Source organism: Pyrus communis, chromosome 16 (genome assembly GCF_041283825.1).
Source record: "Pyrus communis isolate YQ-2024b chromosome 16, ASM4128382v1, whole genome shotgun sequence".
NCBI classification, from domain to species: domain Eukaryota; kingdom Viridiplantae; phylum Streptophyta; class Magnoliopsida; order Rosales; family Rosaceae; genus Pyrus; species Pyrus communis.
Window position 1 is genome coordinate 1,685,570 of NC_142580.1, and position 15,914 is coordinate 1,701,483.

At 38.2% G+C, this 15,914-nt stretch overlaps 2 long non-coding RNA genes across 2 annotated transcripts; both read right to left on the reverse strand.

Moving 5' to 3' along the window:
• Positions 1-198: 198 nt before the first annotated feature.
• On the reverse strand, positions 199-3,139 carry LOC148689806 (uncharacterized). The gene is made up of 2 exons (XR_015957562.1): positions 3,088-3,139; positions 199-2,975 (listed from the first exon to the last, which is right to left on the reverse strand). It is a non-coding gene; the product is annotated as an uncharacterized LOC148689806 (long non-coding RNA).
• Positions 3,140-14,992: 11,853 nt separating this feature from the next.
• LOC148689807 (uncharacterized) lies at positions 14,993-15,865 on the reverse strand. Its single transcript, XR_015958000.1, has 2 exons — positions 15,621-15,865; positions 14,993-15,318 (listed from the first exon to the last, which is right to left on the reverse strand). It is a non-coding gene; the product is annotated as an uncharacterized LOC148689807 (long non-coding RNA).
• Between the last annotated feature and the right edge of the window lie 49 nt (positions 15,866-15,914).

Sequence of the window (15,914 nt, forward strand, 5' to 3'; positions counted from 1 at the left end):
AAAATAATAGGTATTTATTTGTTTACATGGTAGTTTATTTCAAATTTGGGTTTTATTTGGATGTTTAAAACGAGATAGATTTTTGTCAAGAAAATAAGTATTGCATGGGCTTATATCTAAAGAACCCTATAAATAAGTACAGATACTTAAGTAATTTTGTAGATCTCTCTCTGCAAATAATCAAAACGAGAAATAGCGTAACAAAGAAAAACTTCAGCCTGCATACGTAGGGCTTGGAAGATCATAATTCCTACTATATATGTTGCTAGAAATCAAACCAACATTTTTATAACGGAAACTGTATGCGCATTCTCCTTAAACATCTCGATCAATAGAAAACTGGAGATGGTTTTACTTGTGTTAGTTTGATCATGAGCTGTTTAATAAGTTTCTTTTAGAGTTAATTAACTGGATAAGCAATATATATAATCTGCTCATCAGAGATCTTGCCAGGCTCCAAGCTAATGGAGGTCCTATGTATACTCCAGTCCAGATTATATTATGTAGCAAGCTAGAGAACAGAAGTAGGTCATCATATAGCTTGGCCTTGTGATGATCTAGCTATGGAAACTTCCTTTTCCTGCACATCATTATTGTACATATCAATAAGGACAATACTTGCATCATCATCTGTGATTGATACTTACAACTCTCGTACATGATGAGAACAAGTAGTCAGAGCAGCTCCACATACGACGCCTATATGGATTGTAAGTGAATTAAAGACCATAACGAAGAGGGAGTGTGCAGAAAGAGCTCCACATACGGGGACAATGAACATATGATGCCTCAGTGTTTTTTTTTTTTTGGGGGGGGGGGGGGGGGGGGGGGGCGGCGCGGGGGAGGGGGGATGGGGATAATGAACATTCGTACATGATGAGTACAAGTAGGCAGAGCAGCTCCACATACGAGGCCTATATGGATTGTAAGTGAATTAAAGACCATAACTAAGAGGGAGTGTGCAGAAAGAGCTCCACATACGGGGACAATGAACATATGATGCCTCAGTGTTTTCTTTGTGTGTAGAATATCTAGGGCCGACCTGTCTTCAATGAGGAAAGCTTAAAGGTAGGTTATTAGTTATATCTTTAGTTCATGATTGAACTGCACGTGGAGTGGATGTGGGCCTCGTCAATTTAATAAAGAACATCTCGTCAATTGTGAATAAAAGTCCACATGTCAGCTCTAGAATTTTCTGAATTATTTTTTGCTCCACACCAGTTACTTACCATATTGGCCTGTTTATGCCAGCCAAGACCAGAGTGCTTGTATCGTGTCATCCACGGGCTTTGCTTGGGTCATTGAAAACAAATTAAATCAGCTATTATACATTTAGCCATACGGGAAATAAAGATAAACAATAAGCTCATCTGTATACTCAATTGTAGTTAAAAGTAGGGTTGAGAAGATTATACTTGATCCAACTTTGTGATCAATTATAAGTCCTTGTGACTAAATTAGGAACTGTTATTGTACATTCCAATATAGTCAGTTTATAAAATTCAGTAGTAGCATTCAGTTATTTGAGAGAGAAGGAGAGATCAGACCCGGATACCAGGTGCTGCCTGGGCTGGTGTACGCCATGTTCGGTGAAGATAGTATATGGGTGTGGCAGTAATGGGGACAATTAGAAAACTGACAGATCGAGACAATTTGAAGAGAGGGTTGGAGATCGATTGGGGTGTCACATTCCATGCAAAACCTTGTCAAGCGAACAGTCCCTTGCATAACCCTCATATTCATTGTCAGATCAACCTTGCATTTGCATACCCTTAATTAGCTAATATACAATAAGCCATTTTCTAGTTACCTTCTCAAATTTTAAGGTAGAGAGGGAATCGATCAAGTTATTTGAACTGTAGTATGGTAAATTACTTAACTGTATGGAGGAGGAGACCTAGAGTTCATATTTTCCAACATCACCTTATTTTCACCTTGCCATTGACCCTCGATCATGGAAAAGGGCCAAAACTAATTGATTGCATCACTCTAGCCATCTATATGTGCTAGAATCTTAACCTTGCCTTCAACGTTAATTAGCAGTCCATATTTCAGTTGTGTAAAAATATGCTACGCTCCATATGTCATAAGAAAGACAATATAACCCATTAATTCAATTATATATTGTTTAAGATGAAGTAAATACAGACATATTCCTATTAAAACTAGCTTATACACAAATATATGGTTTAACTCGTGAGTATTCCTCTCTAAATTACTTATCACGATTTGTAGCAAAAGTCTTTGTTGGTAACTCCGTTATAATATCCATCCAGTAGTTTACCTTTTAAACTCTTTATTTTGGATGAAATTTATAATAGTGTTACTCAAATGGACCATTGCTCTATATTGTGACAAGTTCAAGGGCCAATACTCATGACCTTTTAGTTCATGAACCAAAATTTCAATTAGACTAAAGTTGATAACATTAGAGGGTGAAATTGAATGGATATTCTATCACTCTAGCTATATATCTACATATATATGTACCCAACTAGCGTTTTGGAAGTCTCACTGTACCTGAAATTCACATGCAAAGCTGTACATCTACCAAACAACACATAAAATGCACACATGTAATTCATGCAAATCATATTATTAGTCAATTTGTTCGCCTCACAAAATCATGGAGGGTGGGCACATTTTCCAGGTAAGATTATGTATGAGAAAACCCAAAACCAATTATAGTAATTAATCAATTAAGTTGATCGACACATAAACAAATCTGGTTACTCACGAAAGAAAAAAAGAAAGTGGTCCTGGAAGCTGAATATTCTCTAATCCTATAACTATGCAAGACAATTCGAGCGAGGGTTTTTATATATATTTCAAGGTCGAACAGACAACGAAAAAAAGGGCAATCCAAGAAAGGGCTGCTCGCATGACAAGCACAGCATGGAAAGTACTCACCCATGTATAAAAATAGCATAGAATCTCTTCCTTCAGATTCTGCACGGCTGGAAATTTATATCCATCTGGTGCAAAATTGTTGTACTCAGAATATGTATGGTACTTATAACGTAACCAAATTAAGTAAAACACAAATAGCAGAACGCAGACGATAATAAAAAGAAGAGCAAGTAGTACCTCTGATCTGGCAGAGAGGATGTGTGCTAGCCTAGCCTGGTTTTGTCACAAGCATCAGGGGCTTAATTTATAGAGAGATGATGATATATTAATTGATCAAATATGAAAATAATAAATAAATATCTGATGAGAGGGGTTGAAGCGTGTGAAAGTGGGGACATATGGGATTGAGCTACATTTGACACGTGACAGAGGGGATTTGACTTTGACTCACGGGTGACACATTGCGCATGAAGAAATTAGGGAAGTGAATGGTATGGTGCATGTCACGTGCCTCTCATTCTTAACTTCCCCTCTACCTCCTCTCTCTCTCTCTCTCTCTCTCCCCTTCTCGTCTACTCAAATTCAAACATGTAAAGAAATATGCAGCACACAAAAAAAATTCCCCTTTTTCCCTTTATCTTAATTTTTTCCTTTTAAGTTCATTTTACTTGTTTTTGGCTTACGGTGTATCTTATTTCTGATTGGTGTTGAATGGCCAGAAGTAACTAGTCAGAACCTTACTTATAGAGTAAACAAGCCGGATATGCTAGTGGGATTATGTAATTAACACCCAACAAAGAGAAACAGAGAGAGAGAGAGAGAGAGCATTAATAAAGAAAGAAAACAAGACGACCATGATGGAGGTTAGCTGTGCTCGTGTGATTCTGAAATGTCGATAGAATCCGAGGTCGAATACTTGATGTGCTTGTCCAACCTCTCACATGATATCACGTCTTATCTACCAATAAACTCAAAACTCTCATTTTGTGTTGAAGTTTCATATCTTAGCATAATTAGCGCTTTTTTGTATTTAGTTTAGTGCTTTAAATTAGACATCTCTTTCACAGTTAATCTTTTAACAAAATATAGCAACACACCAACACACGGACACTGAGATTAATGGTGTTGAAGACATCATTTGTTACCTCAAAAGTACTAGGGATTGGGCTTATTCTATCCCTAAGCAACTCAAAATAGAGACCACCCCCTTGGTTTTTTGAAAGGGTAATGCTAAAGAGACCAAATTTTTAAACTAAATTTTGTAAACCAAATGATAAGGTTGTTGATGATTGGTTTATTACTTAAGTGTTGATTAATATGTATATTTCTTGTTGGTGACACATCATTTGGTTTGCAAATTTAGTTTATAAATTTGGTCTCCCTAACATTATTCTTTTCAAAATTATGTTTGCTTTGTTGGATATGCTGACGCAAGTTATTTATATGACTTGCACAAGGCATGTTTTCAAACTAGTCATGTCTTTAACGTTGGAAACATCACAATATCTTTCAAGTTAACCAAACAAACCTTAGTTGCGACTTCTTCAAACCTTTTTGAAATTCTAACCCTTCACGAGGTCACAGTGAATTTTTCTGGCTGAGAGCTGTTGTTGAGTATATTCAGAACACTTGCTGACTTCCTTCCGTCATTGATGTACATACAATGATCTATGAAGACAATGCCGCTTGTATCGACCAAACCAAAAAGGGATACATCAAAGAAGACAACCCAAACATATTGTGTTGAAGTTCTTCTTCTCCCATCAGTAGTAAGAGCATCATAAATTGAAGTCAAGCATATATGTTCCCAAAACAACCTTGCCAACTACTTTACCAAGTCATTACCGAAGTCTACTTTTCAAAAGTTTGTTCAGTGAATTGGCATAAGTGAATTGTCTGATTTGCAACGCTTGTAATTCTCAAGGAGAGTTTTGTCAAACTCAGGAGAGTATTCTGAAACATACTTAATTTACCTTAGTGCACTCTTTTCCCTATGATCAAGATTCTTTTACCCCATTGAGTTTTTGTTGCCTGACCAAGTTTTGACGAGGCACCTATTTACCCTTGTGGGTGTTTTACTTGCATCTAGAAGACTTTAGTTTTGACTTATTGCAGTTACTCACTTTTCTTCTTAGATTATATGTTTTGTCCCACATTGCGTTTTACCATAATCAAATTTTGTGAGATTTACTCAGGTGCAGTTCTCTATTTGAGACTCACGTATTCTATATAAATGCAAGCAAGGTAACTTCATCAACTACTGTAATGTCCTACCTAAAGAGCTAATACTACTATTTAAGTATTTGAGAAATGCTAAAGGGACTCTTTCAAAAGTGAACTCTTCATAGACTCTCTGCCACCTCACATTTTAAACGTCAATTCCCGTGCCAATATTATAATACATTGTGCCAAAAATATGAGGTGACAGAGAGTCTAGAGCCTCACTTTTGAGAGAGTCTCCTCAACGTTTCTCCGAGTACTCAAGGGAAAGTGTTCTAATTAATATTTGATGTTATGTGTTTGTGTAAATACTAGGTAGAGTTATGATAGGATTCTTATGTAATATAGGTGATTCTTTCCCGTTAGACTTTGTGTTTTTTGTGAGCAATTTTTTCTCTTCCTATTGTTTAACACACAAAAAAAATACATTACAATTTTCCTAAACTTTTTTTCTTCCACCCCTCACTAAAATAGGCAACAACAACTAGCTTATTATTCTGTCCCCTTTTTTTGGGTATCCACGCACATGCAATTTATAGTTGGTTGGTTATATCTTGGTCATTTTGTGAGTTAATTAGATTGGGCCAAGTCATTTCTGAAAGGTCCAATAGAAGCCAATTCATGTCCTAATACAAATGGCCCACACAGTGATTAGTTAATTTTTGGGCTGGATCAAGGTTGCCAGACCAGATAAACAATATGGTATTGGGCTTGTAAAAAATTTGTGATATTTGGATTTGGACTTGCTGAATGCACCCAAATATGCCCAATTCATTTTTTTTTTTCTTTAGCTAAAACTGACAGATTATATTGGAGCATCTCCAATCATGTTTTATTTTTAAGTTAAATTTTAGCTAAAAAATTAAGAAGTTATTTTACAAACTCCTTATAAAATTTAAACTCCGATCATACTCTCTATTTTAGGAAGTCATGATAATTGTGATTTGTGAACTATAGGATTAAAATTTTTATTAAATTTTTTTTTTTGTCAAACGATATATAGACTTTGTTAGATTAGCCACCGACAGAGTTCGAACTCATACCCTCATGCAAGGTCTCAACTCTATTCCACCACTGTGGTAAATGACCACTTATTTTTATTTAAAATTTATTAAAATTGTATTTTAAGCGGAGGGAGAAGAGTTCAAAACTATTACACTAACTTAAGGGAGGGGGAGTTTCGAACCCAAGACACATGGATAGGAACCCAACACCCTTATCCACTAGGATATTGGACTCCCTTCATGTTATTAAAATTGTAATAATTAATGCTAGGAGCTCCTTTCTCATTCACTAGATTTAGACCATCTCTAACCGACTCGCCCAAATAGTCATAGGGCTAAAAATAGCCCGTTTTGACACAAAAACCATCTCAAACCGAGGGTTAGGCCAAAAAGCTCGTGGTCCCCATGTAGCCAAAAATGGGGGAATTGGCCAAAGGGCTGGCCAAGAGCAGCCAACCCACCAGCTCTATAGCCCAGCCTTTCAGTGCCAGAATGTCAAGCTTGACATTTTGCCAGCTCTCCAGCACCAGAATGTCAAACTTGACATTTTGCCAGCCTTCTAGCGCCAAAATGTCAAGCTTGACATTTTGCCAGCTTTCCAGCTCAGCCCATTTGAATGCCAACAACTACTTAATGTCAGCTAGCAAAGCTAGCTGACGTCATGCTGCCGTTAGGTTACCGTTGGAATTTGAATTTTTTTTTTTTTGACGATTTTTTTTATTTACTTTTTTTTTTCCTATAAATACCTAAACCATTCATACACCATTTCTCACATACTTTTCACCATTCCATACTATTTTACCTCATTTTATTTCAATTCTTCACATTCTATTCTCTTACATCTTCCAATAATATTTCCTTTAATTTTTTCAATAATTTTCAAATGGCTACATTTGCAATGAAAGGAAAGGTTTGGACCCAAAAAGAAGATGAAGCTCTTTGCAGGGCTTATTGATGGGTCTCGGAAGATAGTGTCAAGGGTCGTTCTTAAACAAGTGAAGGCGTTTGGAGGTGTGTGAATTCTACCCCAATATCCAGCCAATTTATTAACATTGGAAGCTAAAGATAAGAAGTGTCACGTAAATAAGAATCCTATCTAAAATTTGCACAACCAATTATATCTCAACACATGGCACTTGAAATCCTAAATGAAAAATTATTAAGATAACATAAGATAAGAAATCTGGAGAGTTACTCACTTTAGCGGCACGTGTCACTCGAAATCCAATCCGAAAAATTATTAAGATTACATAAAGATAAGAAATTTGGAGAGTTACTCACGTTAGCAACACATGTCACTCGAAATCATATCCAAAAAATTATTGAGATTATATAAAAATAAGAAATCCGGAGGCTTATTCATTTGGCGACAAGTAGCACTTAAAATATGTCTGAAAACCTTATTTTAATATGGTAGTTTAATTTAAGTAACCATATTAATTCAATTAAAATAATAAATTATGTTTGGCCTATGGCCCTTTGGCCCCTTCGGTTGGAGATGGTTTTTTATCAAAGGGCTATGTTTGGCCTATGGCCTCCTCGGTTGGAGATGGTATAAAATATAGCATGACACTGTTCATTAAAATATAATTTCTTGCATAGCTATAAGGCTAAAGGGAGCCTTTTGGCTCTCCTTCGGTTGGAGATGCCCTAAGGAGCTCCTAGAGGTTTTGCCATCTTAGAGCATAATAGAGATGTGATTGGAGATGAATTTTTCCAAACTTCTCCCTATATTTTTGTTAGGAGCCCATTTAAGAAGCCCATTGGAGTTGCTGTGGGTACTAATTTACTACCAATACCATGCATATAGAAACTTTTTTTTAACATTATAAGATAAATATATATAAATAATGCTAGAGTCATCACTTACCACCAAAATTATTCACAAATGATGCGTTTGCGCAATTGTTAGTAATAAATAAATTTTAAATCACCCAGGATTTTTTTTTTTTCTGAAAAATATGTACATATCTAAATTTACATTAATCAAGAACTGATGCATTATATAATGAATAAATTTAGTGTCTCTAGTGATACGAATGCCTCTTTTTTTTTTAATCAAGTATGCGTGGTATACAGATTGATAAACTGTATGTGTGCTTCCAAGAAGTAAAACTACAAGAAGATATTAAACAAGGAGCTCGAATTTTTCCCTGTATTTTCTATGGAATTCCAATAACCTTCTGGGAACTGGAACACTATATTCATGTTCTAATCCAACTCTGCAAATATCAACACTAATTTCCCAGAAAAGAAATGAAAATAATGAGGAAGAAACATAACTGTGCGTTGAGTTATATCAAATTATCAATCTTCCATGGTCATGAAAACAAATAAAAGAAAATAAGAGAAGTCCCGTTTCTGCTTCTGCTTCTTCTAGGGTTAACTTATATTACGGGCACATGACATAATCATCGTGATTATAAGAGAGCTCGGTGTCCCGGAATGGGCTGAGCTTGTTATGGCATGGCGACGGTCCAGAAGGAGGCACGAGGCCTCTCGGAAGCATGCCTTGAATCGATCTTTTAAACTCATCGACTTCAACTTCCTTCAAAACTCTGCTGCAGCTTCCCATTGATGTCATTCTCAAAAGCAGAAGCAGAAAAATAACATAAGTGATTAACAAGCTCTTTGGAGGAGATGACATTACGATCAGCATGCTCATTTCTAATATATATTTTTATTTATATAGAAAGAATTATAGGGATGATAAGAGAAGTTGAGTGCCGTCTGTATTGGACTGGGTACTGTTAGAATCTTTGACATAAGGGGATTTAAAAAAACTAATTAATAGGACTATTTGAATGTTATTTAATTTTGTTGTTGGTAGAGTTTCAACGCCAATGAAACAAGGGTGCTCTCAACTGTTGAATTGTGTATGTGTTGTTTTTGAATGCCGTAGATATGATTGTCAAAAGGTTGAACAAACGCAATAGCAGCCATTTTGGAAAACACAGAAATTAAACAATATTGAAGTTTAAATTGTAACAACACCTTTTTTTATTCAAACGAAAACTCATCCCTATCAAGTAATTTTTAGTTTGATAGTCATACCGCCTATTGTTATGAAATCTCAACCTGTGCAACTGACCACCATCTCAATTAATTTTTATGCGTTTAAGAATTAAAAAATGACGTCTAAACCTGCCTAGGTTAGGTGCATACCTAGACTCGTCTAAGTCGAGACTCTTTATATTCCTGTTCTCCATATTTTCAATATGTTCTAATACTTTATAATCTATATACATCATTCTATTTTGCAATTTATGTATCTCTAGAGTTTAAGTCTTCAAGACTTCATGATTCTTGCTCTTCTACTAGGTCAAGGAACTTGATATTCAAGTTACCTGAGAGCCAGGTAATATTAATGACATTCAATAAGGTTTTACAATATCAGTATTATCATCCACTTATATAATACGTGAATTAGTAATACAACGTGACTGTTTCACGGTCACACTTGATATGTTTTTCCTTTGCAAGGCACAAATGTGAAATGAAAGGGAGGCATTATAAGATTAAAAGATGCTCTCCAAATTATAATAGTATGGAAATTCTTTGAAATAATGTTTGACTTGCTATGCTTTGCAGTAGAGACAAAATCATAACCAACTCTACACATGGGTTTGTATGAAAACAGCTCCATATAGAAAAACGTGACAATTAATTGTATGAAGCAAACTATGAACGGCTTCTTTGGCAGGGTTCCAAGAAAGTGCCTGCAAATTAACAATGTCCTCATTCGGATATTGCTATTTTTTGCCCAAAAAAATCATGAGAAATCGCTATCATCCACGAGTTAGACAGACATTATGGAGATTTGATACAAATATTGGTTAATTAAGCAAGATATTTAGGGTGCGTTTGTTTCACCTTCTTAGGAAGGATTGGCTTAAGTAGGACTATAATATTGTGTTTGGTGTGTCCTCGGAATAAAATAAGTGGGACTCGCCTCGACTACGAGGCCTTCTGGGGTTCGCTAAAGCAGGCTACCTAATCCCAAGCTTTCGCTTGGTATTAAGCGACTAGAAAGGAAGGCCAACATCCAATCCCCAAGTTTTGCTCATTGACATCCGGTCCCCGCTTCTTCTGCGGCGCCGTCACCAGGCGTCGCGTGGTGCTTGCTCTTTCGTGGCCCAAGTCGTGCGCCGGGGGGGGGGGGGGTGGGGGACAACTGCAACTCACAGTCGAAGCGACGCTGCTGTCGGTGGACGTTACGGCCAAAATCGACGTGTCGGTGGAGAACCTGCCGGCGCTGCAAGTCGAGAAGCGAATTTCAAGTCCCCAGTTGAAAAATTGCATTGAATTTGAAGAACTCAAATGAGCGAAAAGTCTTCGAGTTCTGTGGAAATTTCAGTGCTTTCTCTCTCTCTTTTCTAGAAAGCAAATGTTTGGCTTTTTGCTGCCCTGAGAAATTTGCAGGTTGGGTTGGATATTAAAATTGGGGAAAACGAAAAGGGGTTGAGTTTTTGGGGCATATTTGACAATTTGAGGGGGGAGGGGGAGAGAGGAGTGGATGGGTAATTTGGAAAATGAGGAAAGATTGAAAATCAATGGAAAGGTGAGTTTGAAAGTTCGAAAAATCAATGTGATTTTTATCTGGCTTCTTCTAATTCATATGAGTGGTAATTGAATAGAAAGTTGAGTTCCCAATTGAAAAATTCCAAGGGTTTTCAGCTGGATTTTTGGGTTCCATTGATTTATTGGAATGTAAAATTTGAAGGTTCAAATCACGTTTTTGAGAGATCGTAAAATTTGGTTGCTAGGTGTAGTTGGACTCTATAGAAAATTTTGGTGTTGGGTTCAATTTCGTTCAATTTCTTTGCATTAGAAAATTTTGGAGAAAGTTTTGTTAACAAAAACTTCGTTTTCCTTTTTGTCCTTATTCTTATTTTGCTTCTTAGTCTGATTCTGCACCAAACACTTCACTAAGTCAGTTAGTCTAAGCCAGTCAAGCTTAGTCTATAAAGCTAGTCCAGTCCGAAATAATCCGGTGCAACAAACGCACCCTTACTAAATTAAACCATGTGCCTGGTGCAGTGCAGCCTATTATTTTTGGACTTGTGAATTGAGAACCTACAAACTATCTAGTTAAAAATTAAAATGCAATTATGAGGTAGAGTTTCAAGATAAAAGGAGTAGAGAAAGACTTATGAAAACTTGAAAATAAGACTTTAAAAAAGATACGGAGTATTTAGAGCTAACAAAAAATTGAATACAATGATATTCTAAAATTTATACAACCGACTTACTTAATGAAATTATTGATGTTGTAGAATCAATGTAGATCAATTTCCTAATAAAAACACTCTGACATTTTATCAAACTGTCAAACACGTTTCAAGTTATTCTTTCTTACTTAAATTCGAGTAAATGGTTGCACAAGTACGCTGAGGACACTACTCATTATGTTGAATCATTGCAACTTGACTTTCGAGTTTGGATACCCCCCACCGTCCTCCAAAGAAAAGATTGCTACTTTTTTACTTTGACAACCAAGGATTGCTTTTTTACTTTGACAACCAAGGATTGCAACTTGACAATCCAATGATACCAAAGTTGCAAACTTTCTAGACTCATCTTGTCTGTTTTTTTTGACAAAGCTTTTTATACAAAACGATATTAAGTTACAATATCTCCTTTTTATTTTATTTTATATTTTATTACTCGTTTAAGTGGTTTTTTTCGGTGTAATGATGTTCGTTACATAAATGATCAGTTATTTAAGCGAAAAATTTTATATTTGAATTTCGAAACGTGAAAGGTGAATTCTGCCCCTTATTCATTTACTTCTAAGGATATGGTATATTAAAATAGAAAAACAATGATAATTGAAAGAAAAAAAAATGCGTGCCCACTAGGTGTAGAAAAAGGTATGTAGGCTAAAAATTATATTTGTTATTGATACATGAATGTGGAAAAATGGAAGAGAATGCAAATGGAAGAGAATGCTTATGGAAGAGAATGCAAATGGAAGAGAATGCTTATTTTTTCATTATCTTTCTCTACAAGATTACAAGGATATATATACATGATACAAATGTGTAGGTAGGACAAGGTAGCCGTCCTAGTGTGTAGGTAGGACAAGGTAGGACGGCTGTAGGACGGCTAGTGTGTAGGTAGGACAAGGTAGGACGGCTGTAGGACGGCTTGACGGCTGTAGGACGGCTTATTCTTCCAATAATAATATTATATACAATTACACAAGGACTCCAACCATATTCCTTATTTGTCTAACACTCCCCCTCAAGTTGGAGAGTGGATGTCAAGAACTCCCAACTTGCGTAACATACCCGAAAACTTTTCTTTCCCAAGAGGTTTGGTAAACAAGTCTGCCAACTGTTGTGCCGTACCCACATGCTTGGTTTTTATTGTGCCATCTACAATCTTATCTCGTATAAAGTGACAATCCATCTCAATGTGACGAGTTCGTTCATGAAAAACAGGATTGGCAGCTATATGTAACGCTGCTTGATTATCACAAAATAAAATGGAAGGACCATCCAAAGGAATGTTCAAATCCTTCAACAAAAAACGAAGCCAAACTATCTCGCAACAAGCACCTGCCATGGCCCTATATTCCGCCTCTGCTGAAGAGAGGGAAACGGTTTTCTGTCGTTTCGTCCGCCAAGAAATCAAAGAACCGCCCAATAATACACAATACCCAGTAGTCGAACGGCGAGTGATAGGGCAACCTGCCCAATCAGAATCACAAAACGCAGTTAACTTGGTCTGGTTGTCAGAACGAAATAATAAACCTTGACCTGGAGTAGCCTTCAAATAACGAACAATACGAAGCGCAGCATCCATATGAGATATCCTTGGCTCGTGCATAAAACGGCTTAGAACATGCACAGAATAGGTGATATCCGGCCGAGTGATAGTGAGATATATTAACCGACCTACTAATCGTCGATACTTTTCAGGATCCTTGAGAAGTTCTCCTTTATCAGATAATTTTGTGTCATCCATAGGAAAAGCAATGGGTCGTGCTCCCAAAAAACCATAGTCCTTGAGAATCTCTAATGCATACTTGCGTTGAGAAATATAAATCCCTTGTTTGGAACGAGAAACCTCAATACCCAAAAAATATTTTAAATCACCAAGGTCTTTTATCCGAAAATGATCACGAAGAAAAGACTTCAGAGAATTAATGGCACTAGCATCATTGCCTGTAATCACAATATCATCCACATAAATGAGCAAAGCTGTGAAAGAAATACCAGACTTTTTAGTAAACAATGAATAGTCAGCTTTGGATTGTTGAAAACCAGCAGAAATGATGGCACTAGTGAATTTGGCAAACCATTGGCGAGAAGCCTGCTTAAGACCATAAAGTGACTTGTGAAGGCGACACACAAGATTCTCCCCCTGTCGCCGAAGACCAGGAGGAGGAGACATATAGATTTCTTCATGTAAGTCACCATGTAAGAAAGCATTATTAACATCAAGCTGATGAAGAGACCAAGACTGACTAGCAGCAAGAGCAAGAAGACAACGCACCGTAATCATCTTAGCAGTAGGAGAAAAAGTGTCATGATAATCAATACCTTCAGCCTGAGCAAAGCCTTTAGCAACCAAACGAGCTTTGTAGCGGTCAATAGAGCCGTCGGAATTGTGCTTGAGTTTGTACACCCACTTACAACCAATGGGAATTTTGCCAGGGGGCAAGGAAGTTAAAGTCCAAGTACCATTAGCATGTAAAGCTTGAAGCTCCTCAGTCATAGCACGTTGCCAATTGGGGTCAGTGGCAGCCTCGGCAAAGGAGGAAGGCTCCACAGTCCGACTGACAGAGTTAATGTAAGAAAAATGCCTGGGAGAGTAACGGTGATAAGAGAGAAAATTACAAAGTGGATATCGCGTACCTTGTGTAGAACCGGGTTGCGAAGTCGAAGATGGGTGGGATGGCAGAATCACCTGCGAGCAAACGTAGTCTTTTAAATAGGATGGAGGTTTATGGGCACGGGAAGAGGTGCGGGGAAGGGGAGGATTGGTAGGTAGTGGGGGGGTAGGGATGTCTGTGGGTAAAAGGGTGAAAGGTAAGGAAGTAGCGGGGGGGGGGGGGGGGGAAGGAGGGATGCCGAGAGGGCAGGGGCATGGGGAGGAACGGGTAATGGGGTAGCAAGGGAATCTGTGGGAGGCGTGGAAGGGGAGGAAGGTGGAGGAGGGTGAGGCGTCGGGGCAGGAAGGGGTGGGTTATATGTAAAGTCCAGAGGGGGTGGGATGGGTAGGGTAGGCGAAGAGGATGGAATAGGAGGGTGAGAAACGGCATAAAGGAAAGTACTTTCGTGAAAAATGACGTCTCGACTAGTGAAAATGCGGTGATTGTCGAGATCGTAAAGGGTATAGGCCTTTTGTCCATGAGGATAACCGAGAAAAATGCAACGATGAGCCCGAGGGGAAAATTTGGTGGTGGGAGTGACAGAGGTGGCATATGCCAGACAACCAAAGACGCGGAAGTGGTCATAAGATGGGGTTTTCGAAAAGAGAACCTCAAATGGGGATTTATGATGGAGAAGACGGGTAGGAAGACGATTGATGAGATAAGTAGCGGTAAGAACACATTCCCCCCAAAACTTGATAGGAAGATGGGATTGAAAACGAAGGGCGCGAGCGGTTTCAAGAAGATGACGATGTTTTCTTTCAACAACGCCATTTTGTTGGGGGTATAAACACAATAAGTTTGTAAAAGCACCTCATGATCAGAGAAAAAACTACGAAGAGATAAAAATTCACCACCATTGTCAGTACGAATGCATTGGATGGTAGTGCAGAATTGGGTAGTGACATAAGCAAAAAAATCCTTAATTAATTGTTGAGTGTCGGATTTATGTTTCATGAGGAAGACCCACGTAAAGCGAGAAAACTCATCAACAATGGTTAAGAAATAATTAGCACCAGAAAGAGAAGATTGACGATTCGGGCCCCAAATATCACAATGAATTAAAGCAAAAGGGAAAGTTGATGAAATTGAACTCAAAAGAAAAGGTTGACGAGTTTGTTTTGCCAACGGACAAACATCACAAATATGACTAGAATCAAAAGTGCAATTAAGAGAGCTAGATGCTAAAGCTTGCAAACGAGTGGATGAGAGGTGACCAAGACGCCTATGCCAGAGGGAGGAGGGGATGGTAATGATGTTGCAGAGAGGTTGACGGGTGGGGAGAGAAGAGGTAAGGGCCACAAGGTAATACAGATCGCCACGTCGCTTACCCACACCAATCATCGCCTTCGAAACCAAGTCCTGCAAAACACACCAAGAAGGAAAGAAGGTTATGGAACACGATAATCCATCTGTAAGTTTACCAACCGATAAAAGGTCCACTCGGAAATTAGGGACACATAAAACATCCTTCAAAGTAACTGAGGAATTTAAAGGAAGAGTGCCGGTAAAAGTAATGGGAGCGGAAGCACCACTAGGCAAAGAAACAGGCGGCAAATGTGAAGGAGAACGATTAACCAAACATGAAGCGGAAGAAGTAATATGACCCGTAGCACCACTGTCAAAAATCCATTGACCATGACGAGAGGTGACAGGTAACAAACCTTGGGCAAAATCAGTAGTGAGCACGGCATTGGCCTGAGGAGGGGTGGTGGTGTCACGTAGAGCAGCTAGAACACGGGAGTGCTGCTCGGCAGAGAGGTCAGGCATGGCAAGCTGCAAGTCATGCAAAGTGGGCTGGGTCCCGTGCACTTGGTGGGTCGCTGGAGTAGAAGAGGAGGCGGGGGCCTGGGTGCCTTGCACGTGATGGGCCTGGGTGAAATTATGGGGCCGGGAAGCAGAAAACCGTGGCTGCCTGGGAGGATTGGAAGGTGCATGGCTGCGGGAAGAACTGGAAG